Source organism: Cebus imitator, unplaced genomic scaffold, assembly GCF_001604975.1.
Source record: "Cebus imitator isolate Cc_AM_T3 unplaced genomic scaffold, Cebus_imitator-1.0 Scaffold55, whole genome shotgun sequence".
NCBI classification, from domain to species: Eukaryota; Metazoa; Chordata; class Mammalia; order Primates; family Cebidae; genus Cebus; species Cebus imitator.
Genome location: NW_016107370.1, coordinates 4,814,497 through 4,833,954, shown reverse-complemented (window position 1 = coordinate 4,833,954; position 19,458 = coordinate 4,814,497).

Genomic DNA, 19,458 nt, shown 5'->3' with positions numbered 1-19,458 from the left:
TCAAATTTTATTTAACTGAAATCTCAATATGACAAGTGGCTGCCATATTGAACAACGCAGTTCTGGATGATCGTGCTTGCGGATCTAGCATCAAAGTATTAATGGAGTAACAGTGAGGCGAAAAAGAGTGTGTGCTGGTAACATGTAGTTGGCAAAAGGTAAAAAATTCCTTTATGGGCCTAAAAAGTATGTGGTCTCAAGTATGACAGGAAAAATTCATTGCTGCCCTTTGGAACTGTTGCTGATAGACTTTAGGCCAAGGAATGATAAGTGAAGCTGAAAGAGTGCTTTATTAAGCCCCTTTTCTGGGCTTATTAGCTGCATGTGAACCTATTGTCCAAAAATAGTAGTTAGACAGTAGCTGTAAAATGTTTGACTTGCAAGCTATGCATGACCTATTCTGTGAAATTGTGTCTAGGGTCCTGTGGCCAAAAAGTAAATGTTACAGGAAAAAAAAAAAAAAAACCTAATGAAATCCCTGTTCACTTCCAATATCTTATCCAAACTTCATTTGTGTATTAGTAAGGTGCAAATATAAGAGCAAGCATGGTTTGCAGTGTTCAGACTGTTTTTGTTTGCCCTTGAAGTCTGCCAGCTTGTCATTGTATTTAGTGTGGGCATATGTGGGCATCATTTTTCAGATGCCAGACTAAAACATAGGTACTATTTTTAGAGTGAGATTTGACATTGTTTTAGTCTCTTTCTTTTTTAAACAAAAGTTTTAGTTCACTGAAAGAGTTGAAGATTTGAAGCTTTGCACAAAGGCACTTTTTTTTTTTTAACAGTAAAACATGTTGCCCATGAAATTTAAAGACTTGAAGGTTACTGAAGCTACTAGAATTAATTTTTAGCTAAATGAAAGGAAGCAGAAAATTCAGTGTGAAATATATTTTTTCTGTAAAGACCAGATTCTTACTAATAATCTGGTATTTATTCCAGTCTAGATTTTGATTTGAAGAGTTCCCATCCCTTTATTTGAAAACTTATATTGCTGTCAAAATGGGTTAGTCTGCTTTTCACTGTTTTGTAAATGGAATATAAACCAAATGCATTTACTTCATTTTAGCAGAAATAGTTTTTTTTTTTTTTTTAGAACTCATCAGTGGGCAAGACTTTTCTCCTTAGCTTGTCTTTAAAAATCATTTAATTTTTTTTTTGTCAAGATAGTAGTCTTTCTTTAGACTCAAAGAGGAAGATAGAAGTCCAAAAGTTATTGATGCAAGAGGAATGATGCACAAAAGACTTCAGTTTCTATCTTCTCTCAGAAAAACAATGCTGCCCACCAGTCAGCATTTTGTTTCCACATAAGAAGTGTCAGTCTGTCATCCCTGACCTAGATGGAGAAGCTGTTCCTTGACGTTGCCATCATTCTCAGTAAATTGTCACCTACAAGGTAATTTTTACCAAAACAGAAACTATTGAGAAGAATAAGATAGTCAAGGTAATTCAGTAGCTGTTTTGAAAGTAGTAGTCTATTTCAAAAGCAAAAACAATGATGTTCAGTTGCTGGATTTTAACATTTTTTTTTTATATATGAAGTTTCGCTGTTATTGCCCAGGCTGGGGTGCAATGGTATGATTGCCACTCACTGCAACCTCTGCCTCCCAGGTTCAAGCAATTCTCCTGCCTCAGCCTCCCAGGTAGCTAGGATTATAGGCAGCACCACCATGCCCGGCTAATTTTGTATTTTTAATAGAGACAGGGTTTCTCCATGTTGGTCAGGCTGGTCTTGAACTCCTGACCTAATGTGATCTGCCTGCCTCAGACTTCGAAAGTGTTGGGATTACAGGCATGAGCCACTGCACCTAGCCGACTTGAAACACTTCTAAAAGATAAGTGGAAATTCAAGCCATTAATTTTTCTGGCACAACTGACTAACACACACACACACACACACACCCCACAATTTAGCTGTAATTGACACACACACACACCACAATTTAGCCGTAATTGGAGTTAAAAATCAAGTTAAAAAATGTTAGTCATGTTTTCCAATTTGTGAGTTATACAATATTGGATTAGATGTTAATTTCTTAAGTGTTGCTATGGGCTGCATACATTATGTCAAACTACCTTGGAGAGTGTCTATATAAACACACAAAACTTTCCAAATATATGAAGAGGTAGGTTCTACTGTATACATTTTATTGGAAAGCCATTGATTGTTGAAGAACATAAGCAGGTGGGGCATTTAATTTCTTCCAAATACCTTATTTTTTGGATCTGCTGAAGTGATTGGGGCGAGTGCACCATTATTCCTGAACCCCTGAAATGTGGTTCCCATTTTTTTGCACAAATTTTCTTCGTCGAGCCAACAATTTTTTTTCAGGATTCACTGCCTGGGATATCCCACTATATACATCTCACCTATGATGTAGTGGTGCTTGAAACTCTCATCTCATTAGCTAGATTTTATTCTAATCCAAGGTTTCTGATATTTTTCATACTATGATATTTTTAGGGACAATCAGTAATATTTGGGGCAGAGCACTGAGGGACCTCTTGAAATCTGCAACAGCATGCATTTTCTTTGTTTTTGTAGGGGGTGCTTCCCTTTTGCTGTCTGTGTTCTAGAACACTGCTCTCAATTCATTGCCATGGGGTGTAGAGCTAGTAGCCTGTGTGAAAGTCTTCTGTAATCTCCTCGGGGTGTGAGTTATTGGGTTATTCTAACAGGAGTTTTCCAAAGGGATGGTCCATTTTTAATTCAACATTTGCATTTTGAAAATCCAGAAGTAGACAGTTGGATATAATGGTGGTGGAAGAGCTTGGGCTGTAAGCAGAAGGAAATAAATATGACAAATGTCTCTTAAAGGGGATCTAGTTGATACCTCTGTTACCTGTTTTTAAATAGTGGGAGGACACAGTAGCTGGTACCTTACACTGTGCCTCAGGAAAATCCTATGATGATTTCATTTATAAATCCTCTTAGGATTTTCTGGGTTGAGGGACAACGCAACTATTAAGTAGAGGGAGATGGAGAAGTGAAGCATTGGGTCTACATCAATGGACAGGCAGATAAACCCAGAGAGGGAGAAAATACTGAATAAAGGAAGAGAGTATAGCTGCAGAACAAGACATATAGGAGCTGAAGGCAAGACATGGCAGAAACCAGCTGGAGAAAGAAGCGCGGGACACCTAGGACAACTTAGTCAAGCACAATCTGTCATTCCAGTATGGACTACCGAGTTCAATTCAGGATGCTTAAGACAAATGGGGCAATACGTTCAGCTGATGAGGATCCAAGGAGGCCCCATTTTCCCCATCACCCTGTCCTACGCGCGTGGCTTGGATTGTTAGCACACTAGGCAATTTCAGAGCCCGCTCGGGAGTTGGTGGCCACTTTGGTGCAGACAACCAACTCTAAGACTCTAGAATCCTCTTAACCATGGAGGGCAATGCCTATTCCTGTGGATCTTTCCTGACTGGAGTATGTCAGTACTGTTGGGAAAATGAGTTCAAGAATATTTCAGTTTATAGAGCCTGGTTGCTGTCATATATTTTTTTCATTCCACCACTTGTTTGTGTTTGCCTCACTCCATAGTCATAGGTGTGGAAGCTGCTTTCAGCTTGGGGCTGTAACAAACTCCCAACATAAGCCATGTAGCTGCGGCCCAGGGTTCCTTCCATCTACAGCTTCAGCGGTGGGTTCCGTGGCCCTCTTAATAACAAAAACTCCAGTCTAATGGCTAGATTAATGCTGCTCGGAGGCTATTAAATCCTTGACGTGTTTCATTTACAATTATGTGGATTATTTATTTTAGGAGCTTTTTTTTTTAAGGGCCAAATAGCCCTACAGATAAATGAGCTGCTGGGCTGTGTAGAAAATATTGTTCAAATGTTGCCAAATATTGACTTTGTAAAGGGGATATCAAGCTGCTGTTTATAAATCTGAATGTCTTAAAAGCATTCTTGCTTGCTCTCTCTGTTATAGATGGTGTCTTAGCCAGTCCTGAGTTTTCCAATGAACCCAATTTTAATATATGGTATTTTTGTATGCCAAACTGGTGTCTTGTCCTTTGTATATGTGGTAATGTTGATTTTATGACTACTGTTAAAACACATTTGCTATGATTAAAATTCATAAAATGATTTCAAATAGACTCATGCATTGGTTTTTTCCCCCTCCTAACCCCAAGAAAAGAAAAAATTGGTGGAGAGTTTCATCATCAGTTATTCTAAGGATTTTAGTAGACTTGGACAATAAAGCAGTAAGAAGATTCTGAGCCAAGGATTTTTTAAGGGGAGGTGACTTTCCAGTAGCTCCTCTGAGAGGCCAAGGGATATGGAGAGGGATATGGATGTGCAGAGAGAGAAGGTAACACATCTTTTGAGTAAGCCCAAGATTGTTTTGACAAGTTGGGTTTTCATGCTTCTGGTGGTTCTACCTTTATCCTTCACTGTTTAGAAATGATGCTGCCTGTCCCAGGCCCCAGGTGAATTCTCTTGTTGCACCATATGCAGAACGATTTCATGCAGCCCCTGTGTAGTCAGGCAGAGTCTCTTGGCCTCTTGGCCCTGAGTCTGGAGAGGTGTCCTTCAAGTCATGTTTTCATCAGTAGGGTATTTTGGAGAGGCTTTTATGATAAAAAGCATCCTGTCTTTTGATAACTGGATCATATGAATGAATTTCAATTTACTTTAACAGGTAGTCTAATCCTAATTAAGAGTTATCAATGACCTGATAGGCACGGGTGCTCGTGTAAGCATACTCTGGCTTTCTGAGAAATCATAAAGTAACCCCCATAGTTTTAAAAGTGAAATGTGAGGCCAGGCATGGTGGCTCATGCCTGTAACCCTAGCAATTTGGGAGGATGAGGTAGGTGGATCGCCTGAGGTTGGGAGTTCGAGACCAGCCTGGCCAGCATGGTGAAACCCTGTCTCTATTAAAAATACAAAAATTAGCTGGAAGTGGTAGCAGGCGCCTGTAATCCCAGCTACTCGGGAGACTGAGGCAGGGGAATTGTTTGAACCTAAGAGGCGGAGGTTGCGGTGAGCTGAGATGGCGCCATGACACTCCAGCCTGGGTAACAAGAGCGAAACTCTGCCTTAAAAAAGTGAGATGTAACCAGGCACAGTGGCTCATGCCTATAATCTCAGCTTTTTGGGAGGCTAAGGATGGAGGGTAACTTGAGACCAGGAGTTTGAGACCAGCCTGGGCAACATAGTGAGACCCCTGTCTCTGCAAAAATTAATGAAGAAATTAACTAGCCCCAGTTTACTCATGACGCTGAGCCTAGAAGTCGTTTGAGCCTAGGAGTTTGAGGCTACAGTGAGCCTGATCGTGCCACTGCACTCCAGCCTCAGTGACAGAGTGAGACCTTGCCTCCTAAATAAATAAGAGACATTATTGTGATTCAATACCCACTTCTTATACAAAAAGGCAAGGAGTATTACATTAGTCTATATTTTTTAAAGTGCAAAATTTATTTGGTATATTTAAACTTTTCTGATCTGTGAATTTCCCTGGTTTTAAGTAGCGTGGGGCAGAGGTGGGTGGGTGGGGAGGAATTTCTTTGTTAGAGTTGCTTCCTCATGTTTGAACCTCTCTATCAGCCACAGAAGGACTTGATTGGAAGAAGGCAGAAAGGCATTTAAGGAGGGCATTTAGATGCCCTAGCTTCTCCAGGTCTTAGCTTCTTCATGCCAGAAGCCAATGGTATCTATAGTCTTGCGTTCTCAAGACTCACCTGCAGATTTACGGGCACCGAGCAAAGGAGAGGGGGTCTTGGGAAAGCCCTGTAGGTGCATCTGGCCTAGGCATAGACCATTGGCAACCTCTTCAGATGACACTGTTGGTGGTGGCACAGGTTTTCTGCCTCTGGATGTGGGCCTGGAAGGAGAGGATGAGGCCATGCCAGCTCCAGCATCCCTGCAGAGGAGAAATGTGTGTGAGTAACTGAAGCTCAGGCAGAGGGATATGGAGGTGCAGACAGAGAGGGTAACTAGGTCTGGCATTCACTGCATTCCATCCTCACCCTCAGGCCTTCCACACACACACAGCCCTCCACGACTCCGCCAAATTTCCTGAAATCAAAGCCCATCTACCTGCCAATACATTATTTTTCTTAATACTTTTGTTTTCAGAGATAATTCTTGGAAGAGAAACCCATTTTCAGTGTGCACAATATAGGACTAGGCTGCGTAAATGGCAGAGGGGAAGAGGAAGGGTTTCTAGAATGAAGACTGAGCCTCTGCTTTTCTTTTTATAGATTTGAAAACTTTTGCACAATTTTACTTGACCCAGATAATGATAGAGCTGTAACTGGATTCAGTCTCTCTCCCAAAACTACTGCTCCTTGAATCCTCTCTTTACACTATTGTGTTGGCACATGACCATTTGTTATTATGTGCAAGAGTAAGTGAATGTAGAGGCAAATGTATATGCATGCGTATGTGAACATTTCATGGACTCTTCACAGAGATTTTTTTTCAAGGTTAAGAGGGTGAAGATCTTTAAAGAGGAATCAGAAAAATACTCTGATTTAGCTACCAAGAAAGGAATACTACTTTTTTTTTTTTTGAGATGGAGTTTTGCTCTTGTTGCCCAGGCTGAAGTGCAGTGGCGTGATCTCGGCTCACTACAACCTCTGCCTCCTAGGTTCAAGTGATTCTCCTGCCTCGGCCTCCCAAGTAGCTGGGATTAAAGGAATGCTCTGCCTCACCTGGCTAACTTTGTATTTTTTGTAGAGACAGGGTTTCTCCATGTTGGTGGGGCTGGTCTCGAACTCCCAACCTCATGTGATCTGCCCACCTCGGCCTCCCAAAGCACTGGGATCATAGGCGTGAGGCACTAGAGCCGGCCAATAAAGAATTATTTATATGGAATCATGAGGAAAATTAGGGAGAAGGGAACCCCCCTTCAACCTTTTGTTGCTTCACTCAGAGTTTCCACGATGGCCAGGGACTATGGCTGCTGAGATAAGCAAGGTAGAAACAGCCCCTGACCATGTAGGGGAGAAAGAGAAACGTCTTTTCTCACCCTCATCCATCACAAGGTTTTTGGCTGACACCCATTAATAAGAGAAATGCATATCACATTTACTTAATATAAGTTTTATGTGCCATGGGAGCCTTCAGACATAAAGACCCAAAGATTCAGAAGACACTATTTTTACAGACAGTCGTGCAGAAGTATAATTGGTGGACAAAAGGGTCTGGTCTAATGGTAATAAACTAGGGGGCGGGGGGAACTTAGTAGGACCCGTTTGTTCAGATTCCTCCCAGCATCCCTGCATGACATTTCTTTTTTCTGGTTATAGGGTGACACATCTGTCACACGGGGATTTTCAGGGGAGAAAGGAGGAAGAAAATCAGAGTGAGCTTCCTAGGTTTTAAGGTCTGCTTCAGAGAAGAAGGGGCAGGTGGAATTGTAGTTTCTATGACCCACTTCAAGAGAGAGAGGGTGGAGAAGGTCAGAGAGACCTTCCTGCTTTTGAAGTTTTCTCACTTTCCTTCGGCTTAAAATAGTATGCCAAGTCGCCATACTTTGGGGTATCATGTTCTGAACTTCATGTGGACCTTACATTTTGTAGGAAAGACAGGCATTGATAGTAAACAATGTCCAGGTCCAGTGAAGAGGTGCAGGGGATTTGAATGCATGTAACAAGGAAGAAAGATGGATGGGCTGCCTGATGGGTTTTAGGTAGAAAACAGAGTCAGAAAAGGCTTTCTGGAAAAAATGGCTTCTAGGGTAAGAGCTGAGGGATGAATTGGGATCAGGGAGGAACATTTCTGGAAACACACTCAAGAAGGGAACACAAGAGAAAAAGGAGGCATAGGGCATGGAGACTTCTCTCTGGAGTAAGTTGGCTTCTCTTATTAGGCTCCCTGCCATTTGTACATTGTCTTGTGCCAATTACACTGCCATTGATGATGTTTCAGTATGACAACCCAGTCCCCAAGGACATCCACTGTGATGGTCTGTATGTTGTGTCCCCCCAAATCCATTTGTTGAAATGCTAAACCCCAAGATAATGTTTTTAGAAGGTGAGGCCTTTGGTGACGTGATTAGGTCATGAGGGTAGGGCTCTTCTGAATGGGATTGATCACCTTACAAATGGGACCAAAGGGAGCTTTGCACCTTCTGCTATGTGAACGCACAGCTACACGTCACCATCTGTGAACAGGAAACAGGCCCACACCAGATGCCACATCTCTCAGCACCTTGACCTTGGACTTCCCAGCTGCCAGAACTATGAGAAATACATTTTTGCTTATAAGTCACCCAATTTGTAGTGTTTTGTTATAGCCGCCCAAACAGACTAAGATACACATGGAGGAGCATTTTACAAAAGCCCAACGATAGGGTCGATTTTACAGGTAGGTACTCTTTCATTAGACATAGCTACATGTGAAATTGGCTCTGCAATGCACATTTGCTTCATCATGTTCATATAACATGTAATTACTTTCTTCTGCCTATGCTCTGGGCAGAAGAAAAGAATGCACAGAATCTTTTATTCCAATATTTGTGCCACTAGTTTGGGAATCAAACAGATTCAGACTCCAATATTGCTGACACAGGGTGCAAAAAACCTGTCTAAAGCTATGTTTTGAGATATTATTAATAGTAGGTATTTTATAGAAAATGTTTTGTGATTAAATATGATAGGAAAATACTTGGTTAAGTCGTTTTATTTTTAATTGCACAACTTTTCAGAGCCTTTAATATGTAGTTTAGTCAGGGTTCTTTAGGGAAACAGAACCAATTGTATGTAGGGTGTGGGATGCAGGAAAGGGGAGAAAGATTGTAAGGAGCTGGCTCACGTGATTGTGGATTGTGGCAAGTGTAAAACCTGCAGGGTAGGTTATCAGGCTGGAGACCCAGGGAAAACATCATGTTGCAGTTTGAGTGTGAAGCCAGCCTGTTGGAAGAATTCCCCTTTCCTAGGGGGATGTCCGTCTTTTTTTCTCTTAAGGTCTTCAACTGATTGCATGAGGCCCAGCCACATAATGGAGAGCAATCTGCATTATGAAAAGTCTACTGATTTAAATGTTAATTATATCTAAAAAGTGTCTTCACAGCAGCATTCAGTAAAGTGTTTGACCAAATATTTTAGTATTATGGTCTAACCAAATTGACACATTAATTAACTATCACAATATGCTAAGGGGCCCTGCAAATCTCTAAAATGGGAACGTAATATGTATCACTTTCTCCCAATTTACTTGAGTAAAGAATCCATCACTTGCAGAATGTCTGTTAGGGTCTGGTAGAACGTAGTTGGGGGAATATTGGCCGTGAATGATAATTCACTATTTTGGCTTACTCCCTTTATTTCTGGGTTGAAGTGATCATCAAAGGCTGGCCCAAGGCAAACCAACCAACTAACCAACCTATAAATTAAGTGCTCATTATTTACATAAGAAGATTGAACCATTAGCTCATGTTTTGTTTTTTATTTTAAAACAGCATCACGTAAACATAAAATAACCCAATTCCTGTATTAGATTTACCTTGATGGTCTATTGTACATAATTTGCAGGCTAAAATGTAATGCACATATTACCAATGAAATTTTCTCACATGAGCAAATTATGGGGGAAATATGTATGCATCTGCTTTAGCAATAAGGGTATGGATGAATCATACTTAAATGTGGTGCATACATATCAGAGTCTAGTTTTGGAAAATTATAGCCTAAAAATTTATAAATATTCATTACCACATATTGTGGGGTTAAAAATAACCCACAACAAACTAAACTGATAATGATGTGCAAAACTAACAATAATTTGCTATTAAGCAAGAAGAGCAGCAATTAAAAAAAAATGATCAATTTAAGACCGTACTGATAATAAGTATCCTTCCCACAAATTGCAGGAATTTCAACTATTTGCCCATGCAGTAGGAGCCTAGCAGTGTTGGGAAAATACTGAATTAGCAAAATACAGAATCGGAGCCATCACTAAACTAAACTCTGAAAAGCACTCATTTTGGTTCAAAAATGCAAAATTTAGCAAAACATCTGTAGGCAGTTATTAATGAGTTGATCTCGTTTAAGAAGCTTAGGGATTGGTGGGCTACCCATTAAGAAAAACTACTGGCCCTCCCAAGTGGGCAGAGGGCCATGTATTGAGAACCACTCCCTAGAAGATTATACAAAAAAATGAATTTATGAACATGGGCAATACTTTAAACGAGAAACGAAGCAATTTTCCGTTTCATAAAACATCATATTAATAGAAATAAAATTTCATGGAATAAAATCAATAGTTGTGATATTTACTTTCAAATATGCTCGGTATACAGTCAAGATAATGACCATCTGTGTTCTATAAATTTCTATCAGTTTTTATGTATTCGAAATACATGAGCTCCCACTGTGTACTGGTTAAGTTCCCTATTAAATTATGCCCTCTGTCGCTACCATTTAGGACAAATCACACCTTCTTTCTAGCTTTATGTCAGACAACCAAGAAACTGTCTACTTTTTAAAAATCCCATATTGCTTGTCTCATCACCCGCATTTGGAACGGTAAAATTCATTCCTATGTAAAATGTTTATACCTCCTTAAGTTTCAGTCCAGCTCCTCCAGCTCTTCACAAAGAAGACATTGATAGTTTTGATTTATATGGAAATGGTTATTAATTTTACAATGACTTCTGTTTATGTAAATGATGTTTTGCTTACAAAATATAGGATAGACTGAATATGTAAATTTCGCAGAGAAGCAGAATTAGTGAATGTGGGTGAAATAGGGAAGACTTCCTATGAGAGATTTTGAAGTTGGCACCACTGGCAGCAAAAAGCCTGCTGCTCCTGCCTGGAACGTCACGGATAGACCGCATCTATCCGTTCTTGCCACTCACCACTGCATCCGCAATGCCTAGGACAGTAATTGCTGCTCAGTAAATATTTGCTGGATGAATGAGTATCTAAGTCATATTGTCTGCTGAGACAATTGAGTAACATTAGGCTTCGGATGCACCGACAGTTTTGGAATACTTGGGGTGGTTGGGTCTCTTTTCTTTGCAGAGCTCATCATTTTCTGCACTTAGAATCTTGCAATTGCTGTGGGGAATAGTTCGCTTTCTCTTTCCCGCCCATCAAACCCCTTTTAATGAGCTGTTTCTGTTCAGCTGTCTTCCTGCAATACAGTCATTTCCTCTTCCTCAGAATGTTCATGCTCAAGGCCGACTAGCTTGGCAACTGGGTTGTTAATCAGAATTACCTAATGTCAAGATTCCACCGGCCCTATTACTTTGACCATCTACAGATGCTGTGCGTTTTCCCCATAGTCCATTAATGTGAACACAGGATCACACTCCATTCTGTTGTATTCAGTTATGGTGCTTGGTTGGTATGGGTTTAGGAGGGAGGGGGCAGGACCGTGCTATGGTGAGGCAGGCAAGGTGCCTGGGGTAGAACATTTTAGGGGGCGCTCATTCCCTCGGGGGTCTCCCTTGCCTCACATCATCCTGGCTCTGGGAGGGGAAAGATTTGAGTGTGTGTGAGCATGTATCAGTCCTGACTCTAACTAGATCAAAAGTAAGATCAGATACACATCGCTGGTTTTCCCAATGGTTGCCAAAGCAGTCTTCTCTGCATAGTAGGTGCTCAGTAAATATGGCGCATGCCAAAGCATAAAATAATCCAAATTATAAGCTGATACCTTATCTTCCCAGTGAGAAGACCTAAGAAAGCAAAATATGATGTAGGCCAACTTGATGATGTAAACTTTTGTCAATGTAGATGTGAAATGTCCACTTTAAATATAATTCACCTTCATTGTGCAGCAGGTTTTAAATCTTATGTTTTTCTATTTGCCATTTTAAAAAACCAATTATATCAGGTAACCTGTATAAGAATCTACAACTAGCAGTTTCTGGCCTGGCACGGTGGCTCACACCTGTAATCCCAGCACTTTGGGAGGCCAAGGTGGGCAGATCACCTGAGGTCAAGAGTTCGAGACCAGCCTGGCCAACATGGGAAAACCTCACCTCTACTAAAAGTGTGAAAATTAACCAAGCGTGGTGGCAGATGCTTGTAATCCCAGCTACTCAGGAGGCTGAGGCAGGAGAATTGCTTGAACCCAGGAGGCGGAGTTGCAGTGAGCCGAGATGGCACCACTGCACGCCAGCCTGGGCAACAGAGTAAGACTCTTGTCTCAAAAAATTTAAAAAAAAATTTTAAAAAGTAAAATAAAACTAGCAGTTTCCTCATGTTACAATCAGGATAGTAATAGTAGCTGATTTAGAGGGTGGTTGTGAGGATTAAAACAATTAAGGCAAATAAAAGACTTAGGAAAGTTCCTAGCATATTGGGGGGCTCTCAGCAAAGCATTGCCACGTGCGTGTGTGTGCTCACATGTGTACGTGTTTCTAGCTCATGTGTCTAACCTAGGTAGAACTTCGTTCTTCAAAGCACCTGAACCTCAAAATAGACAGGCAATCGTGATGTAAATGAAGACTACATTTTCCTTTCTGAGGGGGAGATATTGAGGGGAAACAACCTTCCCTTTTCTCTGGGAATATACAGTATTAATCAAGTAACCATATGACTCCACTTGCGAAGACCTGCATTCAAATCTCAATGGGAGTTTCTAGAGAGAATCTGAATCAAGGCTGAGGAAAAGGCAGTTGGGGGACAAAGCCCCCAAAATAACAATGAATGATTCTCTGTGCACACATGGCTTCCTGGAATTTTTCATGCCTTTGGAGAGTTTTTTCCCCTTTTTCTTACTTTTTCCTCAAATAAAGAGCCTGTTTCTCATTTCATTACCGTCTCCACTTTACTCTTCAAGACTGAGTGATTTTAGACACATCTAATTCAACTGGATTTATTTGAGAGGCTCAGGAACTAATTTATTTATTCCGTGGATTCTTACAGCTTGCCCACTACCCAGAGATTCTGGGCACATATAAATGATCTGCTTGAGATTGGCAAACAAGAACCAGCGATAGATGAAGAGTAAGTAAACACTCTAAAAACATTAGTCAAAAGGACTTTCCTTCTAGAAATGCTTGGTTAAGCAAGTTGGTCTCATAGCTTGCTTGGATCTGGGCATTTTAGGCTCACACTGCTTGTCTTTTTACTGACATGCACAAGAGAAGCATTGCTAAGGCCCAGGGTAAGAGTGGAGTAATCAGAGAGGAGTCTCAGGGGGCAGTGTGAGGGCAAAGGGAGGCCAGGGGCACCTGATACCCACCCTGCAAAGGCCTGGGCTCCTCCCCTGGAGGGCGATTTATTTTGTGACTCAATAAGGGAAAGGCTCTGGGGCAGATGACTGTGTGTCCTCCAAAGGTTTCAACCTGGATTCAAGGAGGAAAAAGGAAAGATACTAGTCCACACTAAAGAGGGGCCAGGAAGGAAGAAGACTCTTCCCTTGTTGAAGGGAACCAGAATCGAAGATGGTCTGGAAATTCCCATTTGGGAGAAAAGCACTAATATTGAAACAATCGAAAGAAAACCAGAATGCTGTTGTTGGTCCTTTTAAGTCCTTCCTGGCTGAGGAGACCTTGGGGATGCCACACTGTTCTTGTTACTTGCTGTCAGTCTTTGAGCAAGCCACCTAGCTCTCTGTATGTACCTCCATTTTTTTTACATGAAAGATGATGAGGTCGCCTACAGTAGAGGTTTTCAAAGGATGTTCCTTGAGAGCGCTAGGAGCCAGCAGGGAATGACAAGGTAAGGCTGTGGCCACTCCAGCCAATCCAGCATACATTTTGTCTGGAAAAAGGAGTTCTACTGGAAAACGGAAATGTGAAAATCACTCCTCTTGGTGATTTCTTTCTTTCTTTCTTTCTTTTTTTTTTTTTTTGAGACCGAGTCTTGATCTGTCCCCCAGGCTGGAGTGCAGTGGTGCGATGAGGGCTCATTGCAACGTCCATCTCCTGGGTTCAAGTGATTCTCCTGCCTCAGCCTCCCAACCAGCTGGGATTACGGGCACCACACAGCCAGCTAATTTTTTTTCAATTTTTTAGTAGAGATGGGGTTTCACCATGTTGGCCAGGATGGTCTTGACCTCCTGACCTCGTGATCCACCCACCTCAGCCTCCCAAAGTGCTGGGATTACAGGCATGAGCCACCTTCCCGGCCTCCTCTTGGTGCTTTCTAAAGTGCTTTCCAGTCTTTTCCCACCAATTTGGTGAACTGGTTGGATCCAAACTTGGATTTGGGCAGCCTCTCTCAAAGGGGTTCTGGAAACAAATTGCTAAAATACCCTTCTTCAAGGTCATTCCCTCTACCAGGTGGGCCAGAGGCCTTTTGTTGTCTTCACAGCCAAAGTTCAAAGGGGTAAAGTGGCTGATTTTCAAAAAGGCAGCCTCAGAACAATGAGACTTTGAATAGGCCTCTCAGTCCAAAGTGCTCTCTAAATGGAAAATATTATTACAGCAGGACTAATCCCTTTTTATAGCAATAAACACAGACCCAGTCATGTAAATACATTGGCAGAATCAGCCAGATTTAACTTTCTGAATGGAAAATGTTTTTCAACAAGTAGGTCTGGGAGCAACAAATAAATGATGTGCTTAGCAAGAGGGGGAAGATGTGACCTTGGCCTTTTGAAGGCACTCATATTTGGGATGCAGGAGAATGGAGACACCAAGCAAAATTAGTGTGTATTAATGTGCCGAACAACAGCACACCTCTCATGATGTCAGAGAAGCCTAAAAGCAAATTCAGCCTAAATGGGTCACCAGATGCTTTTTGGTTTTCTTAGTTATGGAGACAGATCTTCACAACCCTTTTAGCCTTTCCATCTAATGCAGAATTTTTACCCAGGCAGCAGAGAGGTGGTGAAGGCGTTCTGTCAGGCACCTCATAAATCCTCATTCACCGTGCCAGAGGCATGCGTCTGCGCAAGTGGATTCACTGGTTATTTAAAAAGCAAACCAGAGGCAGTTCTGCATTTCTTCCCAATTGCCAAGCCATTTCTGTCTAGATCAATAACTCTGAGAATTCTACAGCCTGCTAAAAATTTCAACTTTCTTTAAAATTTTTCATTCCCATGACTGATAGCATACTGTTGAGCAAACTTTTATTTTCTGGAGATGCATAAGTAGGAAAATTGTGGGGAGGGGAGGTTTGTTGTTTGTTTTTTTGAGACAGGGTCATGCTCTGTCGCCCAGGCTGGAGTGCAGTGGTGCAAACATGGCTCATCAATCCGTGGGCTCCAGTAATCCTCCCACCTCAGCCTACCGAGTAGCTGGGACTACAGGTGCGTGCCACCTCACCTGGCTAATTTTTTTATTTTTTGTAGAGATGGGCTCTCACTGTGTTGCCCAGACTGGTCTCGAACTTCCAACTGCAAATGATCCTCCTGCCTTGACCTCCCAGAGTGCTGGGATTACAGGTGTGAGTTCCACCGCACCTGGCCAGGAAACTGTTTTGTGCTAATTATTCCATGGAGTGATGGTAGAAGGAAACCTGGACCACGGTAAGCAGATTTGTGTCTAACTTACACTTTTCAGTTTGCTATCTGTATTAACCTTGGGAAAAATGAGTTTATCCCTCTGAACCTCAGTTTCTTTATCTGCAAAATGGGGATGATAAAACCTATTCCTTGCCTAACATAATTACTCTGGGCATCAAGCAATATAATGAAGCTGGCAAAAATGCTTCGAAAAGCTGAAAAGTATAATGTATGTTAATGAAATGCTCCCCTTAATGGTGAATGCTCATTAAATGCCTGTTAAATGAATGACTCTAAAGACTAATAAAAGAAGCACTGTATTTGTTTATTTTTCTTTTATTTCTTTATGACCACTGCCCTAATTGAGATGTTCATCAGGAATTTCCAATCTCCTCCTGACTAATGGCCCTGTCTTCTGCTCTGTCTCTACCACCGCTCTTTACTAAAGCTCATGCGTTCCTTGAAAGACCACAGATCTCTGAGCATGCCCCTCTCCTCATTAAACCTTTTTCTGGTTCCCTGTCATCAATAAGACCAGGGTCCAGGCAGCTTAGCATAACAACACCAAGGTTCCTTATGAAACTCCTCCTACCACATACCCCTCTGGCCTATTTCTAAGCTCCAGCAACGTTAAACTATTTTAAATGTTCTCTGGATGCATTTGTCCATGTGTTGTCTCTCTCTGCCTGCCAGTCTGGTCTGACTGGGAAACTCTCCTTAAATTTTCAAAATCCAGCACAGATGTCATATGCACAGGAAGCTTTCCTGACCCTACAAGACAGACCTCAGCTGCCCCTCCTCTGTGGTTCCCTGATACATTAAGGGTTTCTATCCTTATGCTTATCATCTTAGCATTCATTGGCTTACGCGCCTCTGTCCACTGCTAGATTGTGATCTGCCTGGAGAGAGGGATAGGGTCTTCCATTTTTTCCCACACCACTTCTATAGTCCTTGGCTATCAGAAAAGCTAATGCTCTCAGGGGCCATTGAAAGGCAAGTCAGGATTTCTGCACCTACATCGAATGGCTGCAGCTTGTTCTGTTTGGATTCCTTTTTGTTTGTTTGTTTTTGTTTTTTTGAGACGAGGTCTCACTCTGTTGCTCAGGCTGGAGTCCAGTGGTGCAAACACGGCTCATCACAGCCTCGACCACCGGGGCTTAAGTGATCCTCCTGCCTCAGCCTCATGAGTAGCTGTGATTATAGGCACCCACCACCATGCACAGCTAATTTTTAGATTTTATGTAGAGACAGAGTCTCACTATGTTACCCAGGCTGGTACAAATTTGGGGATTCAAGTGATCCTCCCACCTTGGCCTCCCAAAGTGTGGGATTATAGGTGTGAGCCACCATACCAGGCTGGATTCTTCCTCCCCTAGCCTCCTTCCTCTCTTCCTCCCTGCCTCTTTTCCTTCTTTCTTTCCTAATATTTTTGTCAACTTCCCTGCTGAGAGTTGTCCCTGTGAGCCTGCTGTGTAGTGTCCTCTGTTTCCAATGCTCAGTGTGAAGGCCGAGGATGAGGCCAGGGTATGTCTTATGGGGAAATGTGCATAAGCTTGGGTAGCTCTTATTCTTACCGCTAATAATCCTTTATCAATCATCAGTCTCTGGGTAGCAAATCATCTGGATTGACTAATAAGGACTAATTTAAATAAATTGGTTAGAGTACTTATATATATTTACATATTTGTAAAGATTAGTATTTCTCTGTCCTATAACAAGTTCCTGAACTGGAATGAAATTACTAGACTTTTTCTGAATAAATGCATGCTACCTGGTACTGTATATGCTTGTTATGTATGACATTGGATATTAGGATTATTATTATCCTGGTTTATCAGATGAGGGTACTAAGGCACAAAAAGGTTAAATAACTTTCCTAGGGCCTTATAGGTAGCTAATGGTGGCAAGATTAAAATCCAAGCTGTCTGAAAACCATAGATTTGGGTAAATCAATATCCTTTCCTTTTAAGAGAATTAAAGCTTTGAACGATGTATAATTAGGCAGTTTTAATGCTAAAAGCATTATTCCTTTTGTATTTACAACTAAAATAGAGAAAAGGGTGAGGGAAATACGCAGGAAAAGAACAATATTTTTGAGAAGTGGGATGCAAATTGCAGCATGGATGACCTTGAAGACATTATGCCGGGTGAAATAGGCCAGGCACAGAAGGACATATATTGAATGATTACACTTCTGTGGTGTTTCTAGTGTAGGCAAATTCGTAGAGACCCAAAGTAGAATAGAGGTTACCAGGACTAGGGGAGGGGAAATAGGAAGTTACTGTGTAGTGGGTACCAAGTTTCTGTTTGGAATGATGAAAAAGTTCTGGAAATAGATGGTAGTAATGGCTGCTCAACGCTGTGAATATACTTAATGCCACTGACTTGGCACTAACGCTCAAAAATAGTTACAATAGATAATATTATTTATATTTTTCCACAGTTAAACAATTAAAATAGGCTTGGCATGGTGGCTCACGCCTGTAATCCCAGCACTTTGGGAGGTCAAGGTGGGCAGATTACCTGAGGTCAGGAGTTCGAGACCAGCCTGGCCAACATGGTGAAACCCCGTTTCCAATACAAAAATTAGCCGGGTGTGGTGGTGCATGCCTGTAATCCCAGCTACTCCAGAGGCTGAGGTGGGAGAATCGCTGGAACCTGGGAGGTGAAGGTTGCAGTGAGCCAAGATTGTGCCACTGCACTCCAGCCTGGGTGACAGAGCAGAGCGAGACTCCATAAAAAAAAAAAAAAGTAAAATAAAAAGCAAATGAGGAGGAATGCTAGCAGTTTTTTCAGACCAAACCTTCCTCCTGAGATAGCCAAAGAGGTGGGAAGCGTGATAGAGGCTCTGACACTTGCTCTCAGCAAACAGAGTTTAATTAATCAGGGCAAGCCCTCTTTCAACAGCTCTTACCAGTGCACCAAAGGCTCAGGACAATTACTGTTGACAGAGCAAAAGCATGTGGCAGGGAGAAAAATATCTTAAGTTTTCTCTTCAAAATTAGAGAATTGTCCATAGTAAATGCACTGTGTCTACATCAGTTAGTGTAACCGGGGTTAAATGTATTCTGCATACACCAAACTTGAAGTCAATTGAAATGCAAAGTGTTGGGTGAGAGGAATAGCGGCTCATTTAGCTGACCTGGGTTGGAGCTGCAAAGTGACAGTGCCATCCAGCCAGAGACTGTTTCATTTGACCTACAAACGTGTTTCTCTTCGTTGCCAATATTTTAAAACCTGGCTATTTCTTACAACTATCTGGATTTCTAACATTTCTTGAAAAATCAGAAGATGTGTGTTACCAGTATCATAGAGTGGGTAGTGCCTCTTCCCCATCTGCATTGGACATGCAGAATTAAAAGTTCTATCCTACACTTAGTCTCATTCATTTTTCTTCTCTGCTTGACCTCTGTGACCATTTGAGTTCCCTACATCAGATTTAAGTCTTACCTTTCCCTCTTTGTTTTAATACATTTTTTGGTAGAGACGGAGTTCTCGCTTTGCTGCCCAGGCTGGTCTCAAACTCCTGGCCTCAAGCAATCCTCCTGCCTTGGCTTCCCAAAGTGTTAGGATTACAGGCATGAGCCCCTGTGCCTGGTCTTACCTTTCCTTTATCTCACCTCCTCAGTCTAACTTTTCAGTCTTTCAGCTTCCTCCCTTGGTATCTCTTCATTCCTGTAGTAGTTATTATGTCTATGCCATTCTTTGTTCTTATCCCATACTATTATTATTATTTTTTGAGATGGAATCTCACTCTGTCGCCCAGACTGGAGTGCAGTGGTGCGATCTCGGCTCACTGCAACCTCTGCCTCCTAGATTCAAGCGATTCTCCTACCTCAGCCTTCCGAGTAGCTGGGACTACAGGCGCCTGCCACCATGGCTGGCTAATTTTTGTATTTTTAGTAGAGATGGGGTTTCACCATATTGGACAGGCCTGTCTTGAGCTCCTGACCTTGTGATCCGCCCACCTCAGCCTCCCAAAGTGCTGGGATTACAGGCGTGAGCCACTGTGCCCAGCCACATATTATTTTTTATAATATAATGTAGGCCTGCCAGAAATTTTCAGATTTTCTAAAACAAGAAATTTAATTATTT